At 44.1% G+C, this 19,158-nt stretch overlaps 1 pseudogene across 1 annotated transcript in view; it reads left to right on the top strand.

Moving 5' to 3' along the window:
- LOC308286351 (histone deacetylase 7-like) overlaps positions 1 to 19,158 on the top strand; it is a 62,664-nt pseudogene that overhangs the window by 34,467 nt on the left and 9,039 nt on the right. Inside the window, exons 17-19 of the transcript XR_013963349.1 lie at positions 1,833 to 1,920; positions 5,034 to 5,153; positions 13,445 to 13,542. The product of XR_013963349.1 is annotated as a histone deacetylase 7-like (transcript). The remainder of the gene's footprint in view (positions 1 to 1,832; positions 1,921 to 5,033; positions 5,154 to 13,444; positions 13,543 to 19,158) is intronic.

Genomic DNA, 19,158 nt, shown 5'->3' with positions numbered 1-19,158 from the left:
AATGTTCTGAATTCATACTATATTTTGTCAAATGTTTACACATGTCAGTTCACATTACATCCAATTTATGGTGGGAAATCCCCCCTTTTAAGTTCATAGAGTCACTATTGTCAATAGTTGTACCACATATAATAGTAAGTAAAGCCCCCGCATAATACAGTATGCAACTGTATATCAAAGACTACTGAATGCATACAGTCACGATGGTAAGGAGTGAAATGATTAATGAAATAATTGATTAATCGAGAGACAAAATTAATTGAATCATAATTATTTTTGTAATCAAATAATCAGTTTAGTGAAGAAAAATCCAATATGTGCTATTTACAACTGGAGAAGTATTTGTTCTGCTGTGTTTTTAACTGCTAGATAAAACATTTTAAACAATTTCCAGAATTATGTTTCGAAAATATAAAAAAAAGAAATAAGCTTCATATATGTGTTTCTATTCAAAAATGACCACAAAAAGCGTAAAATAATGATAAAATAATCATTTTGGCCATTGTCAGACCGACACTTTGTTTACATTCTAGTCTATAGACTAGGATGTAAACAAAGTGTCGGCCCTACAATGAAAAAGTTAACTATAGCTCCTTTAACTTAACCATCATTTTAACACTTAAAGGAGTAGTTCATCCCCAAAATTACTTTTTTTCTATTGATTACTCACGCCATGGAGACTTTTTTGTCACATTCCTAAAAATGTGATTATAGTAAACTTACCCTGATGGTTTCCCCATCCAGTGCCATGCATTTGGGTCCCCATCCGGAATCAATGGGGGTAAATTTACTATAATCACATTTTTGTCTTACCAATGCGAAAAATACAAAAATATATTATTGAACTCAAGTCTCTATGGCATGAGTAATCAATAGGAAAAAAAAGTCATTTTGTGGGTGAACTACTCCTTTAATTATGGCCTTATGGTAAGTCTTTCCACAAATTGCATTATTGTTATCCGTCTTCTGACCACTAGGGCAGATCACGTTCCTACTGAGTTCTAGTTACCTTATTTAAGTAATTTTGTTAAATAAGTTACTCACGTTTTCTGTAATGTACTGTATTTATTTATTTTAAGATGAATAGATTTTGTCACGTTTGTCTTCTCCCACCCTTTGACCTTCTGTGGGGGTTGGCAGGGTTGGACCTTTTGTTAGGGTGGTGAAAATTGGGAATTGGCATAATCGTAATTACTAAATTGGAGGAAAAGATCAGGGGGAAAGACGTGAATGCACTACAGGGGTCTTCAACGTTTTCAGGCCAAGGACCCCTTAGTTGAGAGAGAGAGAGAGATGAAGCAGGGACCCCCACAACCTTATCATAGAATCCCTATAGTTTCATTGTTTGACAGCACAATCATCAGTGTATTTTGGATTTGTGTCAGTTTGTGTTTTCAGATATTTAACCACTTGAACCGTCAATACTTAAACTTGACCTTTCACTCTGTACTTAGTCTGCTCTTTTTCCCCTCTACACCAAGCTCTTTGTCGAAGAGCGCGAGGCGTTGTGAGCTTGTAGATCTGCTATTTTTGGCTAAAGTTCTCAGAATATGGACGCTAGGGTTCAAGTGGTTAATATAAAAAAGGAGAAAAAAAGTTTCTATCCCTCAAAGATTTGGAGGACCCCCTGTAGTAACTCTGAGGACCCCCTGTTGAAGACCCATGCACGAGAAACTATTTCACAATTTGTGATTCATTACTTGTAATTCTGTACCTGTGTGTGATCCCAATACAATAAATAATGCGTTTGGCGAGCACTTGTTTGGCCACAGCCCTAGGTCACAGCGGTGAAGCTGCGTCCTGATGAACACATGTGTTTGTTTTGTCCACAGGGGTTTCTGTTTCTTCAACTCTGTGGCCATCGCCGCCAAGCAACTCCAGCAGAAACTCAACGTCAACAAGATCCTCATCGTGGACTGGGTGAGCAAGGAGCCTTCACATCGCCACCACCGCTGCTCCGCACATGATGCACATAGCGGAAATAAACACACGCACATGTAGGCTACGCACAAACGCGTGAGATATCACATGTGCTTTCGCAAACGCGGGCCCGAAGGAGCAAGGCGAATAGCTAACACACAGTAGCGCTCCTATTTGTCATTTTAGAGACTGTTGTCACTGGTCTCCACGTGTGAAACAAACAACCGCGCGCAGGGGCGTCACAAGGGTGGGGAAAAGTGGGACTGAGTTACTAGGGCCCAAGGTGGAGGGGCCTGGAATGATTTTATACTTTAGCTATTGAAAAATAGCAGATATACAAGCTCACAGCGCCTGCGAGCTTGTAGATCTGCAATTTTTTTGAAACGTCGTGAAAATGTGTGAAAATCTTTTAATATATGTATTTTTTAAGCGAACATTTGTAACTCAAATTTTGCTTCTGGGGGGGTCCCTGGAACTAAATATTTTGAGGGGTCCATGGCCAAATACATATCATTTTGGGGGTCCTTCACGTGAAAAAGTTTGGGCACCACTGACATAGAAACATAGGTTTTTCAACAAAAAAAAACCTTAGAAGGATTTGAAATATTTTTGAAAAATGCACACATTTTCACGATGTTTTCAAAAATAGCAGATCTACAAGCTTGCAGTGCGGCACTCGGTGCCGCGCTGTGAGCTTGTATATCTGCTATTTTTCGATAGTCAAAGCACCCAGGGCCCAGAGTTTGGTGTGACGCCCCTGCCCACGCGGTGAAAAGCACAGGCAAACAACGGGCACGCGCCCCCAAACACTCATAAACATACACAGCCTCAGTTACATGGACACCAGCTTGAGCATATTGATCAGCGGCCAGGTGTTCCGCTCTGGTCCCCATATGTTGTACGGACCGTGATCTGTGTCTCAGAATAGATAGATGCCTCCGCCGCCATGACACTATATTAACCCATTTAGGTCTAGAATTATTGAATGATTTAACAAATTGAAAAATAGTAGATCTACAAGCTCACAGCGCGGCACCGAGTGCCGTGCTGCGAGCTTGTAGATCTGCTATTTTTGAAAAATCCGGATTTTTTTGCAAGTCTTTGAATATATATTTTTTTAAAGCGAACATTTGTAACTCAAAGTATCTGAGTAGGGGTCCCTAGAAGTTAGAACAACATATTTTGGGATGGGGGTCCGTGGCCAAATGCATGTGATTTTGGGTGTCCTTGACATGAAAGATTTTGAGAAACACTGACGTTGAAACGTGTGTTTTTCAAAACACCTTAGAATGATTTAGAAGACACTTAGCGAATCGTGGTCAAAATCGGGTCAAAATTCAAATGTTGACGATTTTTCAAAAATAGCAATTTTCAATAGCGGTCTAAATGGTTTAAACACTATCACTGACTTCTTTGTCAAATCTTTTGAAGAAGCGATACGTAGCGTTCTCGCTGTCTTACTAGGATAAATAACGTGGAAATATCTTCATGACATATTATTTCCACAAAGCGTACAGTATGCCTGAGGAGGTAGCCCGTTTTGGAGAAGGAAAGAAAGAAAGAAAGAAACATTCCGTGACTGACTTCTCGCCTGTGTTTACATGCAACTTCATCCCCTTCCTGTCAAGAGGCCTCGCCATCTTTTAAAAAGTGCAGTCCAGTGATTGTGCTGTTTCTCTTCTTCTTGTCGTTAAATGTTTTTCAAAGAAGAAGCATGTTTTTTTTTTCTTATTTTTATTTTTTTACCACAACAGAATTATCTGAAGCCGCTGGACCCTTACCACAGGATTCCACAGAGTCATTGTTTCAAAGCAGACTACTTCAGGCATATTATGGTGCACTTGCATTGAGGAAATCATTTCAAACATTATTTTGAACATTTCCTGCAGATATTTCCAGGTTATTTTATGTTATTCACGTAACTAAATGGTACATGTATGTTTTTACTTGACGACAGGGAAGCACCATAGATCAGTGGTTCCACCCGCTTCAGACGTTATCATCCGATATCCTCGGCGATTATTACGTCTTATCATCCCATATTATTTTTGTGTTATCTTTGACAACGTGGATACTAACGCGGTACAGTCATCTTTGATCCACGCAGAAGCAGTCCCCTAGTCAATATTTACCATTCTGTCCATAACGGCACATAACTCGGTAACGGCGCTGAGTCGGCTCATGCGACGTTCGCACCACTCGGCACGGAGACTCGCTCGCTACCGCTCAAGCTCATCGTTGCCTGAGATGGCGCGCCTCCGTCGTGGATCATGTGGCGTGAGCGGTAGCGACAGATGGCTGGGAAACCCATGGTAGTCGTTTCAAATCACACTCGGTCATTTTAGAGATATTAAAAAGTCCTTAAATTGTCACTTCAGAAATGTGCAGATACCCCTATACAATTAAACTTTATGTTGGTTTGTGTACTGTTGAGTGATAAAACAATGTTGCACATTAGGTTAATCATCCGGGGACCCCCCAAAATAATTTGAGGACCCCCCTGGGGGTCCCGACCCACAGGTTGAGAACCACTGCCATAGATGACAGGGAAGCAACATAGAAGAAGAGAAGCACCATAGTAAGCACCAAAGATGAGAACACAAGTATTCTCTAGTCTAAGTCAGGGGTCTTCAACAGGGGGTCCGGGACCCCTAGGGGGTCTTCAGAGTTACAACAGGGGGTCCTCCAAATCTTCTAATCCTTAACCTGAACCCTAGTGTCCACATTCTGAGAACTGTAGCCAAAAATAGCCGATCTACAAGCTCACAGATCTGCTATTCTTGGTAAAGAGGTTTGGTGTAGAGGGGAAAAAGAGCAGACAGTAAAAGGTCAAGTTTATTAGCTAATGACGTCTCAAGGTGGTTAAATATCTGAAAACACAAATTGACATGAATCCAAAATACACTGATGATTGTGCTGTCAAACGATGAAACTATATGGAATCTATGAACAGGTTGTGAGGGTCCCTGCTTCATCTCTCTCTCTCTCTCTCTCAACTAAGGGGTCCTTGGCCTGAAGACCCCTGGTCTAAGTGATAGAAGTATTGCCCCTTTAGGGAGTTAGGATTTTACACTCTTGTTTGCCCTCTAATTTGACTTCCCATCACTGTCCAGGACGTTCACCATGGCAACGGCACCCAGGAAGCCTTCTACAACGATCCCAGAGTGCTGTACATATCTCTGCATCGCTATGACGACGGCAACTTCTTCCCAGGCAGCGGAGGTCCTGCTGAGGTAGGTGGTAGTCAACAGGCACTCATAATAGAGCTTGTAGCAACTCATAATTGTGACTGTCAGGTCGCAGTTACTCTCAAAACCTCCACCGGCTGTCTGTCAGTCTGTCAGTCTGTCCATCACGTCACGTCACACTTTTCCCCTACACATATCTCCGCCACCGATGCCCCTATCCATGTCAGAGCATACGAGCGGAGTGGAGCGCGAGCGGCGCGGGGAGCGGAGCGGGCCGTTTTTTGACGTGAGCGTGAGCGAGCGACTTTTCAAATGGGTCTGAGCGGCTTTGGAGCCAGGATTTTCCTCCGCTCCGTGGAGCGCCGACCTCCTCCGCTCCTAGCCGATCCTGTTGGGGCCGCGCGCCACATGTTGCCAACAAACAGTCCGTGGCACGGTTGCAGCGCAGCCATCATGTCGGCACCGTGTAGAGGAGAGGACAGAGGAGACAGAGAATTCCCTTTATCAAGATTTCACAAAATGTATCTATATCATCCACACAAGTAGGCTAGGCTATGTTATAATAAGTAGCCTACCTTGTGTCAGTTAAGCCAGTCAAAGGATACGATTTGAAATGCAAGTGAGTCAGACTGATTTGGCTCAATGAAAAACACACGCCACAAGTCGCCTCCCTCTCTTGGTTGTGGTGATTAGCCTAATCAATAACCAACAGGATTTAATATTGCCCGTCTTAAAATACAATGCCTTAGATTACCTAGACAGATCTCCATCAAGCCGAGGCTCACATTACCGCAGGCGTTTGTGTTGGGAACACACTGGCGAAGGAGAAACTGTTTCGGACATCGTAGCAAACCTTTTTTTTTCCATTTTCTTTTTTCTTTTTTTTTGCTACTTTTTGACGACCCTGAGCGGAGCGCGGAGTGCGCGGTGAGCGAGCGATGCGCAAATCAAGGTGAGCGGCGCAGCGGGGGGGAGCGGAGCGGCGGTGGGGGCGACATGAGCGAAGAGTGAACGGTACCATAGACCCCTGGAGCGCGGAGCGACTTTCCGTCCCGCTCCACTCCGCTCGTGTGCTCTGATCCATGTCAAACTTTTCACAAACACTCCTTGGCTGCCAAACCACAACCTCCTGCAAATTTTTGCAAAACACATTTTTGGACACTGCTCCTACACATTCTGGCCTAAAATCACGCAAAGCGATACACAGTATCTCTACAGTCATGTCATCAACATGCATCTGTCCCATTTAGCGCCACCATCAGGCCAATTTTTGCAAAACACATTTTTGGACACTGCTCCTACAGATTTTGGCGGAAAATCACGCAAAGTGGTACACAGTATCTCTAAAGTCATGTCATCAACATGGATCTGTCCTATTTCCCATATTCCCTCCTGATTCGCTACGATTGCCTTCTAAAGTTGTGTGTATGCGACGTGACTCGCTTATCTCCCGATCAGGGAGTCTTACTGGTGTAACTAGAACATTGTGCTCCCTGGAGCACAGGTCTTCACCAGACCGGGTGGCCTGCAAACTTTGGAAGGCAGTCACTTGGAATGGGATCTGAGAAATCGCATACGTCTTGATCACATGACCCCAGAGGTAATGTGTACAGTCTGTGTGAGTTTTGGACAAAATCTGTAGGAGTAGTACAGTTACAGTATAGCAAAAAGTGTGTTTTGAAGACAACGTAAAATGGCAGAAAATGTAAATTGAAGTGACCGGGGCCTACTGTATATGGAGAGTGAGAATCCGAGGAATCCAGGGAAAAACATTTTATTGAACGAGCTACGGTTCAAGATGATTGGGCAAAACATTAAGTGGACTGTTGTAGCGCCACCATGAGGCCGATGTGAAATATTTGGGGTGGAGGTTCATCCTTGGCCTACTACTATGAGTGTGCGTGCAAAGTTTCCCAGCAATTGGGAGCTTTGTTCATGATCAGTGGCATTTTTTAAAAACGAGCCACTCCCTGCAACGTTGTTTTGGCCTTATTGGAATGGAATATGAGCAATTGGACTGATACGTCTTGATCACTGTAGAGATACTGTGTACAGATTTGCGTGATGTTTTTTTTTTTTTTTTTTTTTTTTTTTTACATTTTTATCCCACAATTTTGTAACCTATTTTTCACCCGGTGCCAATTGCCTAAGCTGTAATCCTGGGCTCTGCTCTCCCTCTGCCAACCTGGGGAGAGCCCCGAACTGAGCTCATGCTTCCTTCAGTGCATGATGAGTGAGCAGGCCGCTTCTTATCACCTGACAGGGGGAAGCTTCCCCGGTTGGACGTAGCGCGTGGAAGGAACACGTTATTCCAACCAGTTCCTTTCCCCTCCATCATGTGCCCCAGCAGGCCAGGGAGAAGCATTATAGAGACCAGCATTACTGCAAGTTTTTGTGAGGGTACCTACGCTAGGAGATACAGGGAGAACATGCAAACTCCACACAGAAAGGCCCTTTCGCCAACCCCAACCTAGGGTACGGGCACTCATGACGCAGAGGAGAGAACACCCCCCCCCCCCCAGCGCCCACAGCGTCCCCCGGCGGGAATCGAACCCAGGACCTTCTAACTGCGCAACCGTGCATGATGTTTAAACAAAATCTGTAGGAGTAATATAAAAAAAAGTGTTTTGCTAAAATCGGATACACACACACACACAAACACAGACGGAGGTTGCAAAATATACTCTCTGCCCCGCCTTCGGGCCTGGCGGAGACAATTAATTAATTCAGACTTCTTGTTCATCCAAATTGGAGAGTGCGGTTTCAGAGCAGGAAACCCTTTTATCCAATAAAACCAATACCGCACGAACCACTTAAGTCATACTTCATTTCGTTCATTTTCTTTCAAAAACGACATTGAACTCTTTGTGTTTTGTTATGTCGCAGCAGGATGTGCACAAGACGCAGTCGCATGTTGACATTCTCACAGGAAACTCTGCCGGCGTATAAATTCTGCCTGCGGTCTGGAGTGTGATGCACATTCCCAGTCAGATAAATTGACCCCCAACCCACGGTGGCATTAAGCCATTTAGGCCTCGAATTATTGAATGCTTTAACTATTGAAAAATAGCAGATAGATGCGAGCTTGTAGATCTGCTATTTTTTTATATCGTGAACATTCAAATTTTTACCCAATTTTGACTTCTAAATCCTTCTAAGGTTTTTTTTTGTTGAAAAACACATGTTTCTACGTCAATGGTTCTCAAACTCTTTCATGTCAAGGACCTGCTAGATCTGCTATTTTTGAGCGGTGGTCACAACGCTCCTATACGTGGCCGTGTGTGTGGGTCTGTCTGTCTGTCTGTCTGTCTGTCTGTCTCCGTGTCTCCGTGTCTGTCTGTCTGTCTGTCTGTAGCCTGCAGTAACCTTTTCTGACCACACATGTTAAGGGAGGGGCGCTGTTGCACACACACACACACACACACACACACACACACACACACACACACACACACACACACACACACACACACACACCACTGCTCAGTTCACACGAGTGTGATTTTTTTTTTAAGTCGTGAAAATGTGTGCAAATCTTATATGTAATTGTAAAGCGAACATTTGTAACTCAAATTTTGCTTCTGGGGGGCCCCCTGGAAATAAATATTTTGAGATGGGGTTCCGTGGCCAAATAATGTACATATCATTTTGGGGGTCCTTCACATGACAAAGTTTGAGAACCACAGACATAGAAACATAGGTTTTACAAAAAAAACTTAGAAGGATTCAAAAGACACTTAAAGAATCGGGTCAAAATCGGGTAAAATTTCTAATTTTCATATTTTCAAAAAATAGCAGATCTAAAAGCTCGCAGCGCGGCACTCGGTGCCGCGATGTGAGCTTGTATATCTGCTATTTTTCAATAGTTAAAGCATAAAATAATAATACGCAATAATGCGTACCCGGTCCAAATAGCTTAACCACCCACTCCATCCCCCACAGCATCCCCACCCCCCCGGCACCCAATCTCTCCCACAATAATGAGGTTAAAATGGACGATGTTTTCCCATAAAATCTCCCAATGGGCGACGGCACATAAAAAGTGCCGCGATGGCTTTGGATGTGGCTTGGCCTTAAGTGGCCCCTGGACCTCCGTTGAGCTGTGTGGTGAGCCTCTGGAGTCTCGCTGTCCTCCCGTGTAGGTATGCAGCACACCATGGGGTGTAGAAGTGTGATGTCATACCCATAACAAGAGCGCGCTCGCTTAGTACCACACAGGAACCGTCGGAGGCCTAATCCGTTTAGGCCTAGAATTATTCAATGCTTTAACTATTGAAAAATAGCAGATATACAAGCTCGCTGTGGGCACAGAGTGCCGCGCTGCGAGCTTGTAGATCTGCTATTTTTTAAATATGAACATTTGTGCAAATCTTTGAATACCAAAAGGTTTTTTTGTAACGCAAATATTTGCTTCTGGGGGGGGTCCCTGATACAAAATATTTTGAGACGGGGGTCGGCAGCCAAATACATATAATTCTAGGCGTCCTTGACATGAAGGAGTTTTAGCACCACTGACGTAGAAACGTGTGTTTTTCAAAAAAACCTTAGAAGGATTTAGAAGACACTTATAGAATCGGGTCAAAATCGGGGTCAAAATTCGAATGTTCCAGATTTTTCCTAAAATAGCAGATCTTCAAGCTCGCAGCGCGGCACTCGGTGCCGCGCTGTGAGCTTGTATATCTGCTATTTTTTAATAGTTAAAGCATTAGAAATAATAATGTGTACCCGGTCAAAACGGCCTAATCCGCTCCAGCAACTCGTGAAACATGAAAGAACGAATGGTCAGAGAGGGGCGCAAGAGATTTGGAGTGAAACGGAGGACTTGTGTGAATGTGTCTCTGCGTGCGCGTGTGTGTGTGCGTGCGTGCGCGCGCGTGCACGTGTCCACGTGCACATGTGTGTGTGCATATGGGTACATTACCAGTTGGCAGAGGACGGACAGCCTCATGTGGTTTTGGTTTACCCTGTGAACATCCTGTCCACCGAGAGAAGAGTGGAGTCAGACGCTCTGCGATGCACATCAGCATTCTCGCACTTTCAAACACCCTCACACACCCCACCCACGCACACGCGCGCACGCACACACACACACACGCACGCACACACGCACGCACACACACACACACGCACGCATGCAAGCAGGGGTGTCGCACCAAATCCTGGGCCCTGGGCTGGGTACAAGGATTCACTGCGGGCCCCCCCCTATGAATGTTCTTCATAGGGGGAGGGGGTTTAACCCATTTAGACTGGGAACGCATTATTATGCATTATTTTGTGCTTTCACTGTTGAAAAATAGCAGATATACGTACAAGCTCGCAGCGTCAAGTCTTTGAATATTTCAAATGCTTCTAAGGCTTTTTGAAAAACCCATGTTTCCCATCTCAAAATATTTAGTTCCAGGGACCCCCCCGAGAAGCAAAATTTGAGTTACAAATGTTCGCTTAAAAAATACATTATATTCAAAGATTTGCACACATTTTCACGACTTTTCAAAAATAGCAGATCTACAAGCTCGCAGCGTGGCACTCGGTGCCACGATGTGAGCTGCTAGTAGATCTGCTATTTTTCAATAGCTAAAGTATGAAATAATTAAGGCCCCCTCCACCTTGGGCCCTAGTAACTCAGTCCCACTTCCCCCCCGCCCGCCCGCCCGCCCGCCCTTGTGACGCCCCTGCACGCACACACACACACACACACACACACACACACACACACACACATTCGCACACTAAGGAAATTATGACGCCCGGCTGCCAAGCCCGTGTCAGTCAGCCTCCTCACTCTCCTCTAGAGCTGCCACATTGACTGATGGTGAAGGGTTTAGAGAATGGCTAAATAGCTGCTAGCAGAACTACAAAGAGAAGAGGCAGGAATCCGTAAGGCCTGCGTCTCTCCAGAAACCTGGGCCTCTCAACGTCCTCCTCCATTCCAAGAAGTACGCAGGGTCAAACGGAGGAGAAGTCCTCTGCGAGTCGTCCTGGCATTTTGTGAAATCGCTTAACCCGTTGAGAACGGATACGCATGATTGTGTATCATTTTATGCTTTAGCTATTAAAAAATAGCAGATATACAAGCTCACAGCGCGGCACAGAGTGCCGCGCTGTGAGCTTGTATACCGGCTTGTATACCGGTATATCTGCTATTTCTGGAAAATTGTGAACGTTTGAATTTTGACCCGATTTTGACCCGATTCTATAAGTGACTTCTAAATCCTGTTAAGGTTTTTAGAAAAACACATGTTTCTACGTCAGTGGTTCTCAAACTCTTTCATGTCAAGGACCCCTAGAATTATATATATTTGGCCGCCGACCCCCGTCTCAAAATATTTTGTATCAGGGACCCCCCAGAAGCAAATATTTGCGTTACAAATGTTCACTTTAAAAATGAGATATTCAAAGGATTTGCACACATTTTCATGATTTTTCTAAAATAGCAGATATACAAGCTCCTATCTGCGAGTCTGCAAAGTCTTTGAATATTTTGACCCAATTCTATAAGTGTCTTCTGAATCCTTCTAAGCCAAGGTTTTTTGAAAAAGATATGTTTCTATGTCGGCGGTGCTCAAACCTTTTCATGTGAAGGACCCCCAAAATGATATGTATTTGGCCACGGACCCCCATCTCAAAATATTTAGTTCCAGGGACCGCCCAGAAGCAAATATTTGAGTTACAAATGTTCCCTTTAAAATGTATATATATATTCAAAGATTGCACAAATCTTCACGATTTTTCAAAAATAGCAGATCTGCAAGCTCGCTGCGAGCTTGTATATCTGCTATTTTTCAACAGCTAAAGCATTCAATAATCCTAGGCCTAAATCCCTTAAATCTGAATATTAGCGAAGTGCCAAATGAAGATTAGTCCCAATATAGCCGTAAAGCTTGGGAATGGTCTCTGGGTGGTGCGCCGCTGTGGCTCTGAGTGATTTATAAGGCCGTTTGACAAATTGTATCAGAAATCAAACCGGAGGGATGGGGGTGTCAAATTAATAGCCATGCGTCTTTCATTTAGGAATTGTAATCACTCCCTTGTGTTGCCGAAAAGCAACACAGATCCCTCAATTGCTGTAACATTTTTGCAACGCTGGTGCTGATTTTGTGAACATTTGACACAAATCTTTCATTGCCGTGCTGTTGCCCAACTTTCAACAACAGGGGTCGGTGTGACGCCGGTTGCCTAAGGTCAAGCTGTAGAGACACGAACATACGTTACATTTGTTATTAAAAAAACATATCGTCGTTGTCGGATGGAAACCTTGTATGTCCAAAACCTTTCGTTTTGTATTTTTCGTTTTAAAAATGAACTAAACTAGTGAAAACAGCAAATCTACAAGCACACAACGCCTCGCACCGCGAGGCGTTGTGTGCTTGTAGATAGGCAGTTTTCACTACTTTCATGTGACGGCCTTGTATGATGAAGCAGGGCTTTACTTTGCGAAAGAACGTACAGATTTGAAACTTGGAGATACGAGGTTTCCACCTGACAATGACAATAGCTTATATATTTGCCATATAACAATTGATCCCAACCCAATAAGCGATATTCTCGGAGTTCCCATCAACAATACACTTGTCACCTCTCCTCCAACTTCGTAGCATTCTCTTCACTTATAGCCCCGGACGCGGAAACGTTGGAAACCTCCAACGTTCATGAATTGGGTCAGGTGATGTGCTATCCTTTATACCTGGAAAAGCTCAGGTACAACAGATACAATCTCGCCAACATTTTTAAAGGCTTGGTCCCCTTTTATTGAATTCATCCTTATCTTTTCCTACACATACTGAAAGTGATACTGTGTAGACACTCTTGGTCTGACTAGGTGTTCATCACGTGTATACAGATATATGATGTGTGGTACCCTATATTTGTCAGATTTATTGTGTTGTTCTCCGGTTGACAGACTGGTTTGTACGCTGTAAACCCCCTTAATCATACTTAAACTGTACGTAATCATTATTCATTCATACATATTGCTTTTGATTTTTTATGTTTTTTTTTTTTTTTTCATGTCGGTCTCCAATTTTGTTGACTTAATTTTGTCCTTTCCTTTTTCTTTTTCTTTTTCTTTATTTGTTTTATTGTTGTGTTTGCGAGGGAACCTGGGAGGACAGGGCATATATTTGAAAAAAAAAAGTAAAAAGCAATATACGTTTAATAAAGCAATGACAAGAATACCAATGAAATCTCTCTCCCTCTCTCCCTCTCTCTCTCTCTCTCTCTCTCTCTCTCTCTCTCTCTCTCTCTCTCTCTCCCTCCCTCTCTCTCTCTCTCTCTCTCTCTCTCTCTCTCTCTCTCTCCCTCTCTCTCTCTCTATCTCTCTCTCTCTCTCTCTCTAGGTGGGTGCTGGTGCAGGTGACGGCTTCAACGTCAACATAGCTTGGACAGGTGGTTTGGATCCTCCCATGGGCGATGCAGAGTATCTGGCGGCTTTCAGGTACAAAGTGAACTTATAAGAACATGCAAAAATGATAATTATTATTATTATATTGTATGTGATGTAAGTCTGTCCGCTATGATGAGTATCTCTATTTCTCTATATGTCGTCGTTGTCGGGTGAAAACCTTGTATGTCCAAAACCGTTCGTTTTGCATTTATCATTTTTTTAAATGATTTAAAGTAGTGAAAACAGCCGATCTGCAAGCACACAACGCCTTGCGTGCGAGGCGTTGTGTGCTTGTAGATCAGCTGACGGCCTTGAATGATGAAGCAGGGCTTTGCTTTGTAAAAGAACGCACACGTTTGAAACTTGGAGATACGAGGTTTCCAGTTCCACCCGACAACGACGATATATTTACATACCACAATATCTGAAATATCAAGGTCAGGAATGTCCAGTAGTGTTACTATTCGTTGTGGAAGGAGGACACTGATAGTGTTTGAATCCTTGTCTCAAGCGATTTGACTTCCCTCGATTGGGTTTTCTTCTGTAGATGACTCAAGATAGTGATGTAAGTGTGTCTGATTCTCATATTTGACATTCAAATGAATAAACACACAAACCAGAAAGCCCAAATGAGGTCAGTGATGTGCCATGTCGCTCGGCTACACACACCTCTAGGTTATAGCCTGTTGTCTGCGTCACTGCAACCTGTCTCTCTACGTCGTGGGTCTTCAACAGTCCCCTAGGGGGTCCTCAAGAGTTACTACAGGGGGTCCTCCAAGTCTTTGAGTGATAGAAACCTTGTATCTTCTTTTTTTATATTAACCACTTGAACCCTAGTGTTCATATGCTTTAGCGAACTTTAGCCGAAAATAGCAGATCTACAAGCTCACAACGCCTCGCGCTGCGAGGCGTTGTGAGCTTGTAGATCTGCTATTTTCGGGAAAGAGGTTTGGTGTAGAGGGGGAAAAGAGCAGACTAAGTACAGAGTGAAAGGTCAAGTTTATTAAGTATCGACGGTTCAAGTGGTTAAATATCTGAAAACACACATTGACATGAATCCAAAATACACTGATGATTGTGCTGTCAAACGATTAAACTACCGTATATGGAATCTCTGAAAAGGCTGTGGGGGTCCCTGCTTCATCTCTTGCTCAACTAAGGGGTCCTTGGCCTGAAAACGTCGAAGACCCCTGCTCTACTTCATCCACTGGACACACACTGCACGACATTTAAACCCCACTGTTTATGTTTCATAATGCGTCATAAGTGCTCTTGTTCCTCCACTCATCTGTGGATTTATACATGTATACAGTATTGCCACAACTATGATATCCATAACTAAAGGATCAGGCGTCGGCAATTATTTTCTACAAGTGGTGGATTAATGTGCACCTTTGCACTCGCGACGCACTTTCCCCCCGCCGTTTCATTCAACCCACACTTCCATGAATGAACATGGTGAAGGTCTGCAGTGGGGTGTAATGGACTCTGAGTGTTTCTGTCAGCAGCACTGGCTCGCCACCAGACGATTAAACAGTATGTGAGGTCTGAATGGTGCATACAGTACACACGCTGGGTGGGCCTCTCGTCAAAACCAGGGATGCTAACGGGCTATTCTGAACGCGTACAGTACAAAGTCTTAAAGGACAACTTTGTTTTTTTTACAACAAGGGTTCATATTTTAGAGAGAAAAGAAAAAGTGAGTGTTAAAATGTTTTCATTTGCTTTCGTTCTATTGTTTTATGGCGTTTACTGTGCTAAAATGTGGGGCAAATGTGGGGCACTTGTACGCATGGGGGCATGCGTACAAGTGGCTAAATATGTATTTCTAGACACAATAAGCCAGCAGTTTCTTTATTGCTATTTTACAGTAACACTTCTAGCCCCCATAAGTCACATCCAACCATGAAAGGTTTTGTTGTATCTTGGGAATACTTGTACGCATGCCTCCAACCACTGAAATAAGAATCTCTAAAACAATAGAAAGAAGAAAATGAAATAATGTTAACACTCATCTTTTATTTTCTTTAATTACAATCTAAAATATGAACCCTTGTTGTAAAAAAACAAAGTTGTCCTTTATTACTCCAATATGTGGTTCCAGTAAAGACTCGTTCATACTCCAAGGTGAGGTGAGTAGCTTCTCACTTTTAGGTGAGTTGCTACCTTTGGTTGGTCAGTAAAGTCAGAGAGATGTGTTAGGGTTAGGGTCAGTGGTGCTCACACTTTTTCATGTGAAGGACCCCCAAAATGATATGTATTTGACCACGGACTCCCATCTCAAAATATTTTGTTCCAGGAGCAAAATCTGGGTTCACTCAAAAAAATACATATATCGAAAGATTTGCACACATTTTCACGACTTTTCAAAAATAGAAGATCTACGAGCTCGCAGCGCGGCACTCGGTGCCGTGCTGTGAGCTTGTATATCTGCTATTTTTCAATATATAGCTAAAGTATAAAATAATGACTGAGGGGCCCTCCACCTTGGGCCATAGTAACTCAGTCCCACTTCCCCCCCCCCCCTTGTGACGCCCCTGGGTGAGTTGCTACTTACGGCGGTAGGTGACGCAATGTAGTGTTCTCACTACACCACGGTGAGTCGCAACTCACCTAAATTGGAGTATGAATTAACCTTGACACTACATGCAGTGTTTAGCTGTGCTTTGAATGGTGGAACCTGTCCCGTGCCGTGAAGCATTTGTTAAGCCAGAGTTACACAGCATGTGGGAGTCATGCACCAAAAATAGCTGCGCTACGCGCGTGAGCTGTAGATCGGCTATTTCTGGTGTGCGGCACGGGCGCACAACCAGGTGATTCAGGCATTACTGGCATGGCTCATCAGGCTCGGGCAACAGTGAACATTTTTAAGTATAAAACTTCCTCATTTTACCACTGTGCAATACCCCCCAAAAAATGTGCCCACTAACAAAGGCTGTTTGGATTGGCAGGAGTTTTAGCGTGGCATTCAATTAAAATTCTTCAGAGAAATTACGTTGTGCAGTGTTTACCCGGCCGACACAGAAAGCGTTCCTGCAGCACAGGATTTGAATCCAGGGTTTTTTGTGAGTTGGGATTGTACAGTCAAGCTGCCAATCTGTTGATACTGTGCCTCGATGCCAATAGATGCGTACGATTCCGTACGAGATGAGATTTAATGCATCATAAAATCATGTTTATGCAATGAGGACCACAACTAATCTGGAGCCAATGCTATATTTCATTTCACGTACATGACTTAAAAGAAAGGGGTTTCCAGACTCTCTTTGGAACAGAAGTTAGACCAGTGTGGGACTGCTGATGATGTATGTCTGTGTTTTTGGGTGTGTATTAGTGACAGGGGAAATATTGTGGTTGAGAGTTGGTGGATTTGTCGCATAGTCAAAAGAGGACTCCATTGAGTTGAGATTATTTGTCAGATAATTGTGTGCCGTGCGTGTGTGTGTCTGTCTGTCTGTTTGTATATCTGTCTGTCATGTGCTGCATTGAAAGAGCAAAGTAGATTACCAGAGGGGTCAGAATTAGACGTGATTGAGACCAAAATCCCCAGTAGCTCAACACACACACACACACACACACACACACAACACACACACACACACACACACACACACACACACACACAGCGACGTGCTGCGCACACACTCACACATGTCGTCGTGTGACATCCACTGGTGCAAGAGAGGTGCACGTGGGAATGCGCACTGTACCGTAGGTGCACGTGTGTGTATTCTGTCCCACAGATGCACGCATGTGTGTGCGTCTCTGCACTTCTGAGAGTGTGCAAAAGCTGATAGGCCAGGCTGTGTGTGGAAGAGCAGGGACGTGCAGAGAATTTTATAGAGGCAGGGGCTGATATTTCTAAAAGGGCCTTGTGGTGAAAATATCGAAAATAGCAGACCTCCAAGCTCACAACGTGTCTTGGAGGTCGGCTATTTTCGGTACTTCATAACACACTAAACTAAGCATAAAAAAAGCAATACTGGAGATGTGGTGTGGATTTCTGGACAGAGAGGGCAATTCTTTCAACATAAGCATTTCTGCATTCAAGTTCAGGAGAGTTTGAACAAGGCAATTCTCTTGAACGCTGCCTTCAGGGTATGGCATGAAAAGAGGGGCATTTGCATTTCTTTCACCACAGTAAAAACTGCATTCATGGTCTAGAGAGGGGCACTTTTTACAGGGGGATAAAAGGGCAGGGGGCTCAAGCCTCCTTTGATGTCTATGTGTGCACGTGCCTGGAGAGGAGAGGAGAGGAGAGGAGAGGAGAGGAGAGGAGAGGAGAGGAGAGGAGAGGAGAGGAGAGGAGGTGGGAGGGGGAGGGGAGGGAGGGGAGGAGGTGGGGGTGCATTGTTAGGGAATCCAAAGGCGGTGTACTTAAGCCCAATGGATCCCAGATTGGCTGGCTGTCAGTGACGTGAGAAGAGGGACGAGCTCCTAATGGGAACCCAGGCGGCTCTCAAACGCCTTTGAACTGCCGCCCCTGAGAGAGAGAGAGAGAGAGAGAGAGAGAGAGGAGAGAGAGAGGAGAGGGAGGAGAGAGGAGAGGAGAGGGGGAGGAGGGGGGAATCAAACGCGGCATGGGCCGTGCACGCTTGCTAAATCACTGACAGCAGGAGAGGAGAGCAGAGGAAGAGCAGAAGAGGAGGAGGAGAAGAGGAGAGAAGAGAGAAGTGGTCCCAGTAGAGTACAGACAGGGGAGTTATGCAGGCGAGAGGCGTCACAGTCAAGGCTTCACAAACCTGAACTTGATTTGTGTTTTATCTCTCTGTGTGTGTGCATGTGTCGCTCACCTTTATGTAACGCGTGGAGGTTGTCTTGTGCGTGCGTCTGACTCCTGCTTCAATTACTTTTTTCGGCCTTTATGTACAGTACACGAGGAAGAGTTGCAGATTACAGACTTACACCCAAAACTGTCCTTAAAAAGAAATATATATATAATGTATACTGAGTAGGCTTAATATAATATAGATTTTTGTTTCCACATACATGTGAAATGAGTGTGAAAATTAAAACAAATCTTCTAATTTTAAAACATAAAAAAGAAAAAGAAAATGCAGTAGCCACAGTTTTTAATCATCTTCTCAAAGTACTTTCAGGCCTTATTAGATGTGACCAGGACAGGCCAATGAGCTGGTTCTGACTCCTTAGACCATTTAAGTTGAGGCTGCACAACATACGACAGTGTCCCGCGCCAAATATTGCATCTACGTACAAGCCCACAATGCGTTGTTGTGAGCTTGTAGATCTGCTCATTTGGGACACAGGACCCCATCGTACTACTAAGTATAAATCATGCTTTAGACCCAGATTTAATTCAATACACTGTTTGGTGCGCTCTTTGCCCAAGCGCCCGTTGCATTGTAGTCCACCTCACATGTAACCATGAGGACTGACTAGAGCAGAATTTCCCAAAGTGGGTGCTGTGATGTCAGTCCAGGGGTGCCTCAGGATAATCTGCTATTTGGAATACATCAATTCATCAGTTTGCACTGTACTTGATGAGTTCGTTTTCCATCTACAACCAACTCTCTTCAAGAAAAATAGCCGATCTACAAGCTCACAACACGTCACAATGTGAACAGCGTGAACCTTCCTCCCCAGAACAGGGATGCTGGGGCACCCTGGGGTGCCGTGACGGCAGTCCAGGGGTGCCGCGAGATGAAT

The sequence above is a fragment of the Nannobrachium achirus genome, assembly GCF_963921795.1.
Source record: "Nannobrachium achirus genome assembly, chromosome: 6".
Classification (NCBI taxonomy): Eukaryota; Metazoa; Chordata; class Actinopteri; order Myctophiformes; family Myctophidae; genus Nannobrachium; species Nannobrachium achirus.
The sequence above is the reverse complement of the archived record's forward strand: the minus strand, read 5'-3'. Positions and strand labels throughout refer to the sequence as shown.